Here is a 13,574-nt window from a genome sequence, read left to right as displayed (position 1 = left end):
ATATCCCACTTTCCTCAACAGGTTTATTTTGATTATCTAATTAGCAAGGCACACTACCACACTATGTGAACATATAAAAGTAGCTTCCTTTTTATCCGTTAATTTGTGACACAGGGTTAATTTACATAACCCTTAAGCATATGAAAAAATAAGTTTAAAAATATCAATATATCAGCCAAATAGTTTAGATGGTGTTAAAGACAGGTTAAAAGTAGAAAGGATTACAGCACGACAATAAAGCTAAAATCAGGAATACATAATGTGTGCACCAGAGAGAGAGAGAGAGAACAGACATAACAGCACTTAGATCACCATTGAGACTACGGAAAAAAACACTTCATGCTTCAGACAGCTACACAGGCACCTGATCTGTTGAAAAGAAACGTGCATCACTTTCACAACCAGGTAAGAAAGCATTACAAACCACTGATTTTAGGAGATGAAACACCTCCCTTCCTCCCTCAGAATTCTATGTAAAACCATTATTTACAAAGAGTATCTTCCTCTAAAATGTTACAAGAAAAGTGTGGAACAACTGACATAACAACAGAGAGTCTATCTGTTGCAGCCAATCACAGCTGTGTAAGGATTGACACACACACAAAATAACATAAGAGCCCTTGTCAAGATTGAAAACCAATCCGAATCATCCAAGTGCCCAAAACCTAGTCTATTCAGATAATAGGCAAAATCAACCACTAGTTTGTCATATTTAGTAAAAAAACAACTTAAAAACAAGGAGTTCTTGAAGTGATGAATAGTAGGAAATCAGAGGGCAAGCAAAGGACAAAATACGTGTAGAAACTTTTTGCATCAAAACAGCTCCATAACCATGTTGCACTGTCTCACCGAAGCAAGAACAGCAGGGACAATGTGCTGTGTCAACAGAAGTACTTGTAAAACTCCACAGAAGCACTATCTTTTTCAGAGGCTCCTCATTTCCCTTTAACCTTTGCAAATTTAGCCCCGTCACACATCTTTGCATGCTCTGATATCCCTGACTTAGACACAATCAACTTCAAGTGCTGTCTGCAAAGTAACTTTCAAGGAAGTCGAGAATTGCTGTTATGGGTCATTCTAAACAACTCAGAAGGGTGAAACAGACACATGAATAAGCCCCAAAATGCCTATAATGGTCCAAATCACATATTTTGAGTGCCTCTGGAAAATTTGTCTTCCCATCTTGAAAAGTACAAATTCCAACCTTATGCAAATTCTTCAACTGCAAACAGGGGAAAAGCTCAGATTGCTTAAAAAGCATCAGTGTGGACTGCAGTCCCAGTACACATACATCCTAGAATGATAGTCCAAGGTAAGAAGACTGGAGTTTCTGGCCAATATATGCTAGAGTGCAGTCCCAATACACACACATGCTAGAATGCAGTCCCAATACACATACATGCTAGAATGATAGTCCAAGATAAGAAGAGTGGAGTCTCTGGACAATACATGCTCACAGATGTTTAAACTGTTGATGTGCTTCTGTGCCTCTTATTGAAAAAAAGAGCGCAAACTTAATGTGCAGTCGTAAGTCTCAATGCCTTTTAATGTTTGTGATTTTGACAAGGCTGAGATGAAGAAATCAATTTAGTTATTGCACATAAGCCACCAGTATCGACTAGATAATCTTCAATCTTGCATACAACAGCCAAGTGGAGAGTTTCCAGCTCAATCACGATTTCTGATAACCCAATTAATTTTCTGCATATCGAGAAAACAAGCTCATGTGCATCTATTTTTGATGTAGAACATCTGGTGGTTGGAGTCCCATGGGAATGCACAATGAGTGGAGGCATAACAGAATCAAGATGAGTATGAGCATGGAAATAAGAAGAAAGACAAGAACACAATCATAAGCATAGAGACAATGATGTACACAAGTGATACCGCACAGGAAGCTCCACCAGCTCTCCGGCTCTCCTCCCCAGCCCAGCAGGAACTGTGTGACAACTCAATGAATGGGAGAGGGAGTGCTCATATATATAGCCCCAGTCACCTGTTTGTGGTCATATATTGACCAACCTATTTGTCGTAGGACGACTCTGTTATTTTGTTCTATAAAAGGACAGAGTGTGGGCATATTCAATTAGTCTTGTACTTGCAGATTCCTAGTTCGTGGAGTGTGTCAACTATCATTGAAATCTTGATTCTCATAGTGGAGTCCTTTTCTTGGTTACATCTAGTGCACCATCTCTTTCATTGATCATGTGTTTTTCAATATTCAGCTGCTTGTTCTGCTCTTCAATCTTTTGGTCATAAACATTCATCTGCATATCCTTTTCATCAAGCTTACAACTCTCAAAAGCAATTACACTATGTTCTTGCAGCAAGATAGCACCTATACCTTTGCCACTAGCATCACACTGAATGGTGAACTCTTTTGAGAAGTTAGGGCATGCAAGGATGGGGCCTGAAGTAAGAATTTCCTTCAGTTGATTAAAGCTACGATCAGCAATAGCATCCCAAAAAAATGACTCCTTCAACCGATCTGTCAAGGGTGCTACAATTGTGGCATAATGCTTGATGAATCGCCTATAAAATGAGGATAGACCAAGGAAACCATGCAAGGAAGTGGCAATGGATGGTGTGGGCCAGTCCTTTACACATTGCACCTAGCATGCAATAGAAGTCAAACCTAGAGTATGTAGGTTAAAGCGGCAAGCAATCAATTGGACAAGTGCAGGTTGCAACAATGTACCAGGTCCAAATAAAACTAGGCACATCCATCCATTTCATTGGGTAACTTTAAACGCAAATGATAGCGAAACCTCACAAATACGATCACTAGCTATACAATAAGCCAAATGCAAAGTCACATGACAGTCAACTGATTGTTATCTATTTGTCAACAAGTAGCTACACCACTTTCAAGGTTGAAAGATCAACATATAACCAAGAAAACGCAACCCCAGCAAGAATGTAGCCATGTCGTGCATATATACTTCCATAAACCTATACATCTGAGGAGATAGACTAGACGCGGGGACAAACAGCCTGGCATCTTACCTGAGCTAAAGATCTCTTGAAAGGATTGTAGGAAGGGAGCCTTCTTTTCCTCCCAATAGGTGAAGAAAAAGGCCTTGGAGAGCATGTACTCTCTTGGCCAATTCTACAAGTCCTATGATTGGAAGCCATGAAACATCTCTTGCTCAGTGATGAAAGGCCCATGTAATAAATGCTCGATCTCCTTTGTCATTTAGAGACAAGATTCCATACCCACATTTGCTTCCTACAACAAAATACATGAGTTGATACAGTCTCTTGCTAGAAGAGTTATATGTAAAAGTTAATAGCCAGCCCCATCACCTCCTCACGACAAGATCCAACTCTCCCATACTAATTGCACAAATTATGGACCTAGTCTCCTAAGGAATTAGGCTGATGCACCTAAACAACTCTCAATACACATTGTTCTCTTTCTATGCCTAGGAGGCAACTTAGGTGGGTAAAGAAAACTTTGTCCTTCAGTCCCTTGCCAGAGCTGTTCGTATGTGGAGCTCCTATGCATGGAGGGTATGATCTTCGAGGGAGTCATATAGCAAACTTTGGATGGCTTTCAAATCTCGTCTCAAAGCACTCCTCACAACATTGCTGCCTTGCATGGAGAGCTGCCTCCTGACAAATCCTACTGGACTCTTCAATCATCTCTGTCATTTCCTTTGTAGTCCTTGACACTATGTCCTTTCTTGATCCATAGCTGTCTGATCAGTCTACGCACCTCCTCTTGCTCATAAGTCAAATTCAGAATCCAACATGAGCATGAGTTGAAGGCTGAGGCAAGTGCATTTAGAGAAAGGAGAGCCAAGGTATGATTTGCTAGCATAGTTCTTAGAAACTCCATGATCTATGTGCCCCCCACATAGGTGTCCTAATAACCCACATAAAACCTATCTGGCCACTCCACAAGGATGCTTGAAACTAGCCTTCCTTTTCATAAAAGGATGGTGAAACCCGAAAATACACTTATTTACAGCAATTTATAGTAAGCAATAAATTCATTAAATAAGTGTATCCAACAATTGATTGCTTCTTTTAGCTCGAGGGTTCTATCTACGGGTATGGAAGCACGGGCTGTTTTTAGGGATAATGCACTTGTGTTGTCCCTATAGCATGATATTCAACATTCTTCTTCTTTTTGAACTGAATTGTAGCATTCACAAACTTTGTTGGCTCACTTGTCGTCTCTATATCACTCAAGGGATACTATTGATGACTTGGTTACATGCATAGTTCAATCTCTTCAAGAGGACTATGCTAAATACAAATTGCTAGCCCGAGTGGAAGCTTTGCATGATAATAACTGTCAAAACTCATTAGTTTTTTGCTCGTTTATGCTAGAAATATGCTCGGGAAAATATTTTGCGTTTGTTGGATGAGCAAGGTGATATGGTTACCAAACCTATCTCCATCATTCAAATGTACATCGACTATTATAAATCTTTGTTGGGTCTACAAGAGATTCTTTCTGATGCTGTTCTCTCTGCTCGTTGATACATTTGTGATTTGGTTAGTAATTAGGTTAAGCTTGTATGGGTTGATTTAATGGAGGCTGATATCTCAAAGGCTAAAGTGGAGGATGTGCTATCCCATTTACCACGTAGGAAAAGCCCTAGTTGGGATGGGCTTCCTAATGAGCTCCATTAACTCGCCTGTGTCAACAAGTCTTGAATTCTAGTTTGATGCCTTTAGATTGGAAGATTGCAATGATTCGATTGTTGCCCAAGGTTCCTTCTCTGACTTCCTTGAAACAATGGAGACCCATTTCTATTATGGATTCTTTGTATAAAATCTTTTCTAGAATCATTGCCAATACATTGTAGAAAGTATTCCCACATTTGGTTCATCCATGCCAGTATGGTTTCATTAAGGGACCAAATATCATGCATAACATTTTGAATGTTCAACTAGGGATTGATTATGCCAAAGCCTTTGGCTAGCAAGTTGTTATGTTTCAGCTTGATTTTGAAAAGGCATTTGATCATGTCAGCTGGTATTTCTTATGGTAGCTGATGTCTACCATGGGCTTTGGTCCTCGCATGACTTCTCTTGTTGATACCATTAGTCATGGTAATGTGGTACGTATTGTACTTAATGGGGGGACTATTGATGAAATTGCCTTGTCTCGTTCTCTTCGGCAAGGCTGCCCTCTCGGTCTTTTGCTATTTTCCTTGCTCACCCAATGCTCTCTTTTTTGGATAAGTTGGCTGATAAAAGGCGAGATTGTTGGTTTGTCTCGTCCCAGTGGTGCCTAACTTTTAGGCCAATCTTTGGCTGATGATTCCTTTATGTTTCTCAAGGCTGATCAGACTAATGTAAATCGAATAATCGCTACATGGAATCTCTTTGCTTTAGCTTTGGGGCTTCATATTAATGCTCAAAAATCTACACTAATTTCTTGTACGGAGAGTAATTTGCAAGCTTTGGATTGGCAAGGAGTTGTGATTTCTAAAGGAGATATTATTGGACACTTGGGGTATGCTATTGGTATGGATATAGTTACTTGCGCCTTGCTTGATTGGATATCATCCCATATACACGATCAGTTTATGTACTGAAAATCTCAAGGCTGGCCTCTTCATATGAGAGGCGAGATTGTTGGTTTGTCTCGTCCCAGTGGTGCCTAACTTTTGGGCCAATCTTTGGCTGATGATTCCTTTATGTTTCTCAAGGCTGATCAGACTAATGTGAATCGAATAATAGTTACATGGAATCTCTTTGCTTTAGCTTTGGGGCTTCATATTAATGCCCAAAAATCTACACTAATTTCTTGTACGGAGAGTAATTTGCAAGCTTTGGATTGACAAGGAGTTGTGATTTCTAAAGGAGATATTATCGGACACTTGGGTTATGCTATTGGTATGGATATAGTTACTTGCGCCTTGCTTGATTGGATATCATCCCATATGCACGATCAGTTTATGTATTGAAAATCTCAAGGCTGGCCTCTTCATGTGAGACTTAAGTTGCTCAATGCATCATGATTAGTATAGTCTCGTTTGTTTTGCCCTTACTTTCTTGGACTAAAAAGTCTCTTTTGGAACTGATTCAACCTATCCGCTTCATGTTGTGGAAAAAGAAAGGGAATTGTTTGGGCCAAGTGTGGATTTCTTGGCAACATGTGAGTATTCCTAAAAGGATGGAGGGAGCAACTTTATTGGATGTTAATTTCCATATGGTTGCTTTCACATTGGCACTTTTGTAGGCTTTATGTATGTAGAGTCATCCCTGGACAGATATTGCAAAATTTTGCATTGAAAAGATTGATATCTCACATGGTCACATGGTTATTCAAGTTTCTTGGTGGCATGTGTTGAATTCCACGAGGCCTATTAAGGTCTCCCAGTCTTTTCTCCTTTCTCATTTTGATTGCATCCTAGCAAGAGACTTTGTGTTTCGCAGTTTGGCACCCTCCTGATCTTTGTAAGGAGGAGAATTTGCTACAAAGAGAAGTGCTAGCTACCTCCAAGTTGTTGGATTGGCCTGATGAAGACTTGCAACGAGAAAAGTTTAATCGCATGGCTCACTTGGGGCTGCAAACAGTCCATGATGGTGTCATTCATAGGGAAAACCCGTCTTTATTCTTTTCAATGCATTCGTTAATACTTTTGGGTGCCTCGTGGCTATCATGACATTTGGTTGTCCTTATAGGAGCACCTGCTAAGGTACTCTCCATTGTGTGTTTACAATCCTCATCTCCTTCGTGGGATTGGATGTTTGTGCTACCTGATGATTTCAAGAATAGGTCAGCTAATTAGATCTATCATTAGATGATCGAGGTCAAGAGATGGATCATTGGAAAGGCCAATAAAATATGGCATATTCAAGACAGCAAAAAGAAGTGGCAAGAAAGATTTCTTCAACTTTGGAAGTCTAAGATTCCTTATCAAGATAAAGTTTTCATATGGAGGTTGCTTATTGGGGGTCTTCCAACTAGGAATGTGTTGTGTGCTTGCAAGATCTCTCATGGTCACTGTGTATTTTGCACAACATGCGATGAGACATTGCTTTATCTTTTTGTCTCTTGCCTTGTTGCTTGATAAATTTGGAGTTTTGTTTCCTCTGTGTGGTCCTTAGTGACTCAACAGACAATAGATATTAGCTCGTTCGTGGATTATGGGAAGGATGCCTTCTATGTCCGCTTTGCATTTAGATCATTCCCGCCTTTTCTATTTCTTTAGTTGGATAGCTTTGTGGCATATTTGGCGACTTGGAATGCCTTTACTTTTGATTCTGCCTCGGGTATCCATGGTCATGTGGCCCGTGTTCGCGGTTTATCATTATGGCACATCTCCTCTATGGTTTCATCTAACTTGGTTCTTCCTAACATTGCTGCTCCTTGGCTGGATATTGTTCACTCCACTCCGGCTGTCCTTTCTGTGTGATATTTGTGTGTTGTGGTCTTAGAGGCCTTTTGGATTGATTTGTGTTTGTTATGTTTTTCTTAGTTAACCTAATGGTTTGCTGTAAATATTGCTATTTAATTCAATCATCTTCATGGAGAGAGAGAGAGAGAGAGAGAGAGAGAGAGAGAGGCCCTGCGCGGAGGCCTGACCTGTGCAGCCCTGCCCTGTACGCTTGAACCCTGCCCGACGTCGACCTGACCACTTGCAAGCCACCGCGCGCATGACGACTTGCTGTGTCTGCACGATTCCCTGGGTCAGTGTGCTGGAGAGAGAGAGATCCGTTTGGCGTTCCGTCCTGTCGTCGCCTGAAGACTACCGCCTGACGACTTCCACCTGACGACTGCCTGCGCGCTTGATTGCCGCCTGACGCTTGCCTGCGCGCCTGACGATTGCCTGCGCGCTTGAAGACCCACCCGCCTGACGACTGCCTGCTCCTGCTTGCTTCTTTGTGCGTTTTAGGGTTTCGACCAGAGTCGCCTTTTGTCAAAAGTGATGCTATCCATGGCGCATTGTATACCTACGGGCCTGTGAGGCGCCTTTCACATACAGCGCAGAGAGGAGCTGCACTTTGTCCTACCGCGAGCCTTGGAAGGAGACGGCACAGTACTGAGAGCGCTGCTTGTTGCTGTGCCTGCTATCCGTGGGTGTCTGCCCTCTGCACTTTGTTGTGCCGAGTCAGAGTAAGAGAGCCATCACCTGGCAGCACGCGACTGCAACCTTGCACAGATCACGTATACGCAGTGATACAATATGGCTGGTCTGGATTTGGATTTTATAGACCAAACGGTGGCAACGCTTGGTCCGGATTCTGATACCGAGGAACCTGAGGATATGGTTCCGTGCACCGAAGAGATGCCCCCTGGTCCTGACCTCCAGCCTGCAGGTAAACGCACCAAGCATACTTCGGAAGAGACAATGGATCATCAGGATCGTTCCTATGCTCAAGTTGCTTCGGATTCTGTGGACTCTCAGGATGTTTACTGGGAGCATTTGCTGGAATTTACCAACACTTTGCTTGGCGATTATGTTCAACATAATCAAGAAGTCTTTTCTGACTCTGCACCTGACGATGTTCTAGAAGCCACTGTGGACCTGAAAACTGTCTTGCGCTCCTTTTCAGTGTTTTATGATCGCGCTGTGATACTCTTCTTCACTGGTAGAATCCCACTGCTTTCCCGTATTCGCTAGTGGCTGCACAGTCTGCTACAAGGGGAATGTGTTGAAGAGATTTTTGTTGGGCCTCGAGGTTTTTTTGAGGTGCTGTTGAAATCTGAGACGCACCGTGCTGCTCTCCTGTCTAAACTGCCTTTGTTTTTTGATCGCCGTTTGGTCCATGTACCATGGCGCCCAATGGCAGATTTCCAACGTCTGCTGCAACGTGAATGCCCTGTGTGGGTTGAAGTGGAAAATTGTCTGGCTGTCTATTGGCTATTGTTGAAGGACGCTATGGCCGCTGTGGGCACAGTTCTGGTCCCTCCAAGTCTAAGGGCCGTGAATCGCAACCGGTTGTGTATGTTATGGGACACTGCAAGGAAAAGGCCTGCTTGGTTACGTCTCAATTGCTTTGGCATGTATCCTTTACACTTTCGTTTGAAATGGGACAATTTTGCAGGACATTGCTTTTCCTGTGGACAATTGGGGCATTTTATGGCCGAATGCCCAGAGCAGCAACACACTTCAGATGCTGGGCATGTTGCGCTGCCCATGGAAAATATGGTGTGTGATGTTACGTCACAGGATGCTATCCACCCACCTAAAGTTTTGGACAAAGGTAAACAACAGGTTTCGGGTCTGGATTCCCATGCCATTGACTGGGTCGAAGTACGCGCAAAAAAAGGCAACAAGGTTGTTGCTGGCATGGAGAATACTGTGCCTACTACCTCAAAAGATTCCATGTGTACCTATATGCGCAGGAAAGAAATGTTGTCTTCAGAGCGCTCTGCTCCTGCTATGGTTTCCTCTGCCCCCCGTCCTCAGCCCACTAGGAGAGTGTATTCGGATTGTCCAAAGGGTCCACCTGCTAAGCTGGCTTTTGATACCAGAGGCAACGTCATTACCCCGTGGGATCGTCGTTATCCCCGTCCCATCCCCAAGCCAGTAGATATGCTGTCTACCTCAAAATCTGGTCCTCAAAACTCTTTTGCTATGTTGGCGGATTTCTTGGATGAGGGAGTCCTCGACATTCTCGCAGAAAAAGTCAAATCGAGGCAAGCTGTGCCTCATACCTGATTTTGTTTTAAATACACATGAAAATAGCCATGTGGAATGTGCGAGGAATTTGTTCTCGCCACAAGCAACATGCCATGTGGACTGTATTGCATGAGCATCAGTGGGATGTCCTGTGTGTTGTTGAGCACAAGAGTCATGGAGAAGCCGAAAAAGTTGTGGATTGCCATGGCTTTCGTTTGTTCTATGTAGGGACACAGGCCATGCATTATTCGCGTGCGCTCATGATTGTACATGAAAAATATCAGCTTGTTCTTATTAAAAATGATGTACATGGCCGCTTTTTGGTGATTGAAATTTTATTTGAAGGGGAGATCTTATGGTTACTTGGCCTCTATGCTCCGAATGATCCTTTATCTCGCCGGGAGCTTTGGCAGACTTTGAAGACTTCCTTGTCACTTGGCAGATGGGGCTTCTTGATGGGGGATTTCAATATGTGTGTTGATTCTTCCCAGTCCACATCGGAGCATTCGGTAATGGACGTGCTAGAAAGTCGTATGTGGCATGAGTTGGCTCTTGCTGTTCTTAAGCAAGATCTCTGGTCCTGGCTACACCCGTCTTCTACAGGGTTTACTTTCCATTCTGCCCAGTATGCAACAACATGGTCACGGTTGGACCGCATATACATCATGCAGAATGATGATTTCCTTCATGAGATGCTCAAAATGAAAGTGTTGCAACAATATGCCTTGTCGGACCATTTCCCTCTGCAACTTGAGCTGCTTGCACAACCCATTGCACCTTTTAAGAAATTTCTGGAGAGTCTCCCTTTGCGTTTCAACTCGTCTTACTTGAAGCATGCAATCTTTCAGGGCTATATGTAGCAATTGATTGATAGATTCTTATTGGACTTCTCCTCTCAGGGCATTGCTTCATTTGAACGATTGCTCTCTAATGTGCAGCGGGTTGCTCGGTGGTATGGGATCCATCATGCCTCTTTGTCGGCGACGTCGACAAGCAGTGGAGGACCTGTTGGCTTTGGTTCGTTCTCTGCTGGTGGACACTCCAGATGATGCATTTTTGCTAGCACTGGCAATGTGGGTGGCTGATCTTATTAAAGAGTTTCAATTGAAATCGTATCAGCAGGCCGAATTGCAACATCTGACAGAGACTTTGCAAGATAGTGCGTGTCAGACTCATAAGTTCTTTCGAGCTCTCCATGCCTCTCCTGCTCGAGAGAATATGACCAGACTCCAGGATGCAGAAGGCCACCTGGTCCTTGATCCGTAGACTATTGTGCATATGTGCAGGAATTATTTCCTCGACCTTCTTGGTTCCACTTATCCACCTTCAACCCAAACTACTCAGGCCCGTTCGGTTTTTTATGACCTGGTCCGCAATCAGGTTCCGCAGGACATGCAAGCTACTATGGAGTCAGATATTTGTGAGGCGGAGGTTATGGACGGTTTGTTACACTTGCCCAAGGATAAATGTCCGGGCTAGGATGGTCTCACCAATGAGTTCTTTGAGGCTTTTGCTACCCAATTGGTGAAACCATTGAAGGCTTTGTTTCAGCAGGTGTGGGAAACGGGGATCATGCCTTCCTCATGGAAAGAAGGACTTATTAAACTACTTCCAAAGGTTCCTTCGCCGTCTACATTGAAACATTGGCGCCCAATTTCTTTGATGGGTTCTATGTATAAAATCTTTTCCAAAGTAATGGCGAATCGGCTCCATAAGTATCTCCTTGCCATTGTACACCCTCTCCAATATGGTTTCATTAAGGGCCGAAACATTCTGTACAATGTATTAAATGCGCAACTGGCGATTGATTATGCAAGGCACTCTGATTAGGAGGTCGTACTGATTCAATCGGACTTGGAAAAGGCTTTTGACTATCTAGAATGGTCTTTCGTTGCTGAACTTATGTCTTGCTATGGGCTTTGGTGCTTGGATGTCTCATCTAATCTACACCATCAGTGCTGCGGCGTCTTCGCGAGTCATGCTGAATGGAGGCGTTACTGAGCCATTTGTCCTTGCTCGCTCTGTTAGGCAGGGGTGCCCTTTGAGCCCTCTCTTCTTTGCCCTTGCGACTCATCCAGTTCTTTCGATGTTATCTCATATGGCAGCTTCTACTTAGTTGGCTGGATTGTCACTTCCTTCTGGACAGCACTTTATTAGTCAATCCTTGGCTGATGACAGCTTTATGATTTTGCATGCGGACAAGGATAACATTCGAAAAGCATTGGATGTTTGGGCTCTCTTTGGTCGGGCGTCCGGCCTTCGCATCAATGCGTTGAAATCAACCATTCTCAGCTGCACGGAGTCGGATTTGCAGTCCTTGGACTGGCAAGGTATGGTTGTTCCTCGTGGCTCCATTGTCAGGAATCTTAGGTACCCTTTGGGTGTTGATGTTCCCCCAAAGCAGCTTCTGCAGTGGATTTCTCAGAAACTGGCGACTAAGTTTCTGTATTGGAAGTCTCAGGCCTGGCCCTTTCATGTTCGCCTCAAAGTAGCCCAGACAATTATGTTGCCAATGCTCACATATTTCTTGCCATTGCTGCCCTGGACTACTACGACTCTGAATGCTCTTGCTATGGAAGAAGGATTCCTTACATGCAGGTATTTCCTGGATTTCTTGGTCGCATGCATGCAACCCCAAATGCATGGGTGGAGAGGCTATTTTAGATACCCAAACTCACATGCTGGCACTTTGTTGGTCTCTTTTCCGCGCCATGTGCTCGGATCATCATCCGTGGGTCGTTATAGCCCGTTATTTCCTTGAGGATTATGGGCTTCTGCACGACTGCCCTGGACTACTACGACTCTGAATGCTCTTGCTATGGAAGAAGGATTCCTTACATGCAGGTATTTCCTGGATTTCTTGGTCGCATGCATGCAACCCCAAATGCATGGGTGGAGAGGCTATTTTAGATACCCAAACTCACATGCTGGCACTTTGTTGGTCTCTTTTCCGCGCCATGTGCTCGGATCATCATCCGTGGGTCGTTATAGCCCGTTATTTCCTTGAGGATTATGGGCTTCTGCACGACAATACCCAAATCTAGAGTTCTTGGTGGCATGTTCTTAATGCTGATTCGCGGTTCTCCAGTTCTTCTTCATTGCTGCTTACCCATTTGGTATGTTCCTGGAAACTGGTCCTCCGGAAGGCTCGGTGGCATCCAGCGGAGGATCGCTTAGCTACTAATTCTTTTCAATTGGAATTGCTGGCAGTCTCGCGGTTACTTTCATGGAAAGGTAAACATGAGCTTAGACCACAATTCAACCGGATGGCATGTTTGGGCTTAACTTCAATCGCGGATGCCACCCTTGTCAGTTGCAATGTGCTAATATCGTTTCGTACAGCTAGGAGGCTTTTCAAGATCCCTCGTGGATATAGGCATTTATGGGAATAACTTTTGATGGTGCTCCAGAGCAGACAACCCTTTCCTGCCCTTGCTTCGGATCATCCCTGGCAGGATTCGGACTTCGAAGGCCGGCTGAATTTAAGCAAGGCTTTCGCTAACCAGGTGTATCATCTTCTGATTAAAGATCATCAATGGCTGGTTACTAAAGCGAATACTCTATGGGGATTGCGTAAATCCCGGTCATGGTGGAGGGCAACTGTGATGGAGGGCTGGTTGAACAAGACACCCTTCAAATATAAGGTCTTTCTTTGGAGGGTGATGATTGGTGGTCTTCCGCTTGCTTCAGCTCTTTCCAAGCAATGAATCTCCAACGGCAACTATTTCTTTTGCACCACTAGTGTGGAATCCGCCCGGCACCGATTTATTTCTTGTCCCATCGCTAAGAAAGTTTGGTTATTCTTGTTAGCCGTTTGGCGAGCGGTGGTTGGTTTCTCGCTACGCCCCTTTGATTGGGTGTTTGGGCAGCCCAAATACCCCACTTCGACACAGCCACATATGAAGCTCGTGTATCACTTTCTTTGATATTAGGGCTGTTGGCATAACTGGACCATTCGGAATGCTTTTCTTTTTGATTCCG

At 43.7% G+C, this 13,574-nt stretch overlaps 1 protein-coding gene across 2 annotated transcripts in view; it reads right to left on the bottom strand.

The window, feature by feature from the left end:
* The window catches only part of SLP1 (Calcineurin-like metallo-phosphoesterase superfamily protein), a 131,307-nt gene that overhangs the window by 2,614 nt on the left and 115,119 nt on the right, over positions 1–13,574 (bottom strand). The window lies entirely within an intron of this gene.

The sequence above is a fragment of the Lygodium microphyllum genome, chromosome 1, assembly GCF_053477565.2.
Source record: "Lygodium microphyllum isolate KBCC chromosome 1, Lygodium_microphyllum_v1.1.10, whole genome shotgun sequence".
NCBI lineage: Eukaryota > Viridiplantae > Streptophyta > Polypodiopsida > Schizaeales > Lygodiaceae > Lygodium > Lygodium microphyllum.
This window is presented reverse-complemented; position numbering and strand designations above follow the sequence as displayed.